Source organism: Sinocyclocheilus anshuiensis, unplaced genomic scaffold (genome assembly GCF_001515605.1).
Source record: "Sinocyclocheilus anshuiensis isolate Anshui unplaced genomic scaffold, SAMN03320099.WGS_v1.1 scaffold1292, whole genome shotgun sequence".
NCBI lineage: Eukaryota > Metazoa > Chordata > Actinopteri > Cypriniformes > Cyprinidae > Sinocyclocheilus > Sinocyclocheilus anshuiensis.
In genome coordinates, this window is record NW_015544215.1 from 388029 (window position 1) to 391540 (window position 3512).

At 37.2% G+C, this 3512-nt stretch overlaps 1 protein-coding gene across 7 annotated transcripts in view; it reads right to left on the minus strand.

Moving 5' to 3' along the window:
- The window catches only part of adgrb1a (adhesion G protein-coupled receptor B1a), a 105707-nt gene extending 102269 nt beyond the window's left edge, over window positions 1-3438 (minus strand). For all 7 annotated transcript variants that reach the window (XM_016497928.1, XM_016497931.1, XM_016497933.1 and 4 more), the window contains exon 1: window positions 2881-3438. The gene's annotated coding sequence lies outside the window, so the exon portion shown is untranslated. The remainder of the gene's footprint in view (window positions 1-2880) is intronic.
- Between the last annotated feature and the right edge of the window lie 74 nt (window positions 3439-3512).

Sequence of the window (3512 nt, forward strand, 5' to 3'; positions counted from 1 at the left end):
TATAAATAAATATTTAATATTATAAATATATAAATAATATATTTAATTTTTTTTTTTTTATATGGTTTATTTTGTTATTTTTCAAATGATTATTATTATTGAACGCTCAAACCACATGGCTGATTTTATTATTTTTATTATAAGAATTATTAATACTATTGAGAGCTCAAATCAAATGGCATATTTTATTATTTAGATTTTTTTAATTATTAATATTATTGAGAGCTCAAATCGTGTTTTTTGTTTCTGTTATTAAAAATATCAATATTATTGAGAACTCAAATCATATGGCTTGTTGTGTTTTATTATTAAAATTATTGAGAGCTCAAATCATATGGCTTATTTTATTATACTATTATTAATATTGTTGAGAGCTCAAATCATGTTTTTTATTATTAAAATTATCAGTATTATTGAGTGCTCAATTAATATGGCTTATTTTATTGTTTTTTATGATTACAATTATTAATGTTATCGAGAGCTCAACTCATATGGCTTATTTTATTATTGTTGTTGATCATGTTTTTTATTGAAATCATATAATTTTAGCTCAGATCATATGTCTTATTGAAGAAAGTGATCAGGAATGAGAAAAAAGGCTAAACATCCCAGACTTACATGCAAAAATGGAGATCAGAGGGGACATATCATCAGTTCACATCACACATTATCAACTTCCTAACCACACCCTAGCAACCAGCCAGAACAACCTAGCAACCATATAGCAATGTGCACCAGACATATCTTCGAATCAAAATATCACAGACACATTGAGGTGGGCTCTTTTGACTTGGCCCAATGAACCGCGGACCCTGGGAATACCATAGAAAGGCATATGATAACACTAATATTATTTCACCCCTTATTATTATAATTATTTGATTTTTATTATGTAGCTGATCATTCCTGTTATTATTGCTGTGGTGATGCTGATAGACTATATATTATACATATTTTTTTTCAGGTATTTATATGGTTTTGAGTAGAGCACACAGGTCGAGCAGCATCATAACCTGTTGTTGAGGAGCTCGGCTGTTCGCTTCAGACGGGCTGAGGTCGCGTGTGCTGCAGTCAGAGGCTCTGGTGAGTCTAAAAGTGCGCAGTGAGGCATCTCCTGCTCCGTGATCGCCGTTTATTCCCCTATTCCCACGGAGGGAATTGAGCGCTGGCACAGTCCCCCCTACTGTACAAACACGGAACTTCTACTCACTCACCATCAGTAACTCTCCGCCAAACACCAGCAAACCACATCTATTATTACCAAACGAGAAGTTTCCATACTGTCGGTGTGTAATGGCGCATGTAGCTTACTTTAGACTTTACAAGCAGCATACGCTCTTAAAAATAAAGGTGCTTCAAAAGGTTCTTCAAGCGATGCCACAGAAGAACCATTTTTGGTTCCACAAAGAACCATTTAGTCAAAGGTTCTTTAAAGAACCATCTCTTTCTTACCTTTTTATAATCTGAAGAACCTTCTTTCGCCACAAAGAACCTTTTGTGAAACAGAAAGGTTCTTCAGATGTTAAAGGTTCTTTATGGAACCATTTAGACCAAAAAGGTTCTTCTATGGCATCGTGAAGCATCTTTATTTTTAAGAGTGTATGGTAAGACAGTTTAACAGAAAGAGAGAGAGAGAGTCGAAAAGAGAGCCAGCAGTGGAGTCATTGTTCATTATTTTGTTGCATATACCTCAAGTGCTATTTTAGTAAGATTATACTGGCATCTTTGTTATCATTTATAGATTTTTTTTTATTTCAATGTATTTTTTTATTTAATTTAAATATTTAAATTTATTTAATGGTGATTTTGCATGTAAGAACGTGCAAATCAAGTACTTTGCAATTGAAAGAGGGAAAGAGAAATGAGAGTTTGCCTTTTATTCACATTGTTAAAGAGAGACATCGTCACTGAACCAGACAAAACACGAGCTCTCAACCTTTTCTTTCGTTCCATGTGCTGCTGAACGCTGCACTGGCTCTACATCACAAGTGGTTTGCTCTTAATATCAAGTGACAGGTTCTGTAATAATATTTAAAGTGGAATATGTGTCATATCCCATAAAAATGCTCCAAACGCATCAATATATCCGAATACAAGAGTAGGCATTGTAATATAGGCATACATCGTTGTATGGTAAATCAATTTAAGTGGCAAACACGAATAAAAAAAAGAGACAAAAGTTGTGAAAAAAAAAACCTATAAAACTTTGTTCCAGGGTTATGTTGCAACCAGTTTTGCGAGTATTAGGTTTTGATGTTGTGCCGGGGAAGGATAGGAAACACGAAAAGGGAAGGTATTCCCATTCCACAAGGGAGATCCGAGCAGCGACTATTGCGCACAATGTATAGCCAATGTAAAAAAAACAGACACCACATGCTTAGCTGCATCCAGCGAAGCTAAAATTGTCAGATATGTTTGTTCTGAGATCATGTTCTTATGCCAAAACTGTTTTGTCCACTGGACACTGGACTGGTCAACACCGCAGTTTGGTAGGTACCTTGGAGAGCGAAAGCTGTCTGACGAGAACGACAAGCACAGATAAATGCATATATGAGTTCAGAAATCCTCTACAAACTGAATTGGCCTGTACAGATTTGTCGTGTCATTCTCTGATGCAACAATTATAAAGAGTAGCCTACACAAAAGATCCAACAGAGTCGATGAGAATGACCCTAGTCTCCATCAATGCGTGCGTAAAAGGAGATATCACTCAATTATTGTAGACAAGGCAAAATTGATATGAGGCTGTGATTAAATTACTGAACATATTATTATGTGTAAGCAAAAGCATTTCATTTAATTACCATGTCAAGTGGGGCTGAAATGGGGCAAACGTAGGGTCTCTAATCACATTCTAGATAGATGATAATGAGGGTTTACCTCGAAAAAGTTGGCATGTCCCATCTGTTTGTCTGCACATAAAAAGCCTTCGACTATTCCTCCAACTTGTTCAGAATAAGTTCGGTGTATTTATTCTTTCAACAGGCAATATCTGCTTGAACAATGACACAAAAGAAGGTCTGTTTGCTCCAGTGGAAGAGAGGTGCTCATAGGACCGAAAAAAAGCAACAAGCATCCATAAATTCACAGCGGATCCTGTTAATGTGTGTTTCTGTTCTGTCACTTCTGATAATGTTACTCTGTTTCCCAAATGTTTATTATTTAATCCAGCCCGCAAGTCGTAATGGTTGTCCCGTTTTCCGGATAAAAAGTCCTGAAGTGGTGTGTGAAGGCTCCAGGGAGGTGTGCAGTGAGCGTAGCCCAGGCTCGGGTCGGGTGGTCTCTCGGTGCGTGTCGAGGCAGTGGGAGTCTTCCTCTCCTCGCCCGCTCTGTCCACACAAACTGGATTCACTGTTTGAAGGCAGGCAGTTGGGCACTAAAGCATATATCCAGCAGCCCCCCCTTGTGGAGCAACAGCATTGCGTGGGTCACATCAGAATGAAGGAGACAGACACAACGATGAGAAAGTGAAAATGAAGCGCACGGAGAGAAAGACAGGGAGAGAGAGAGAG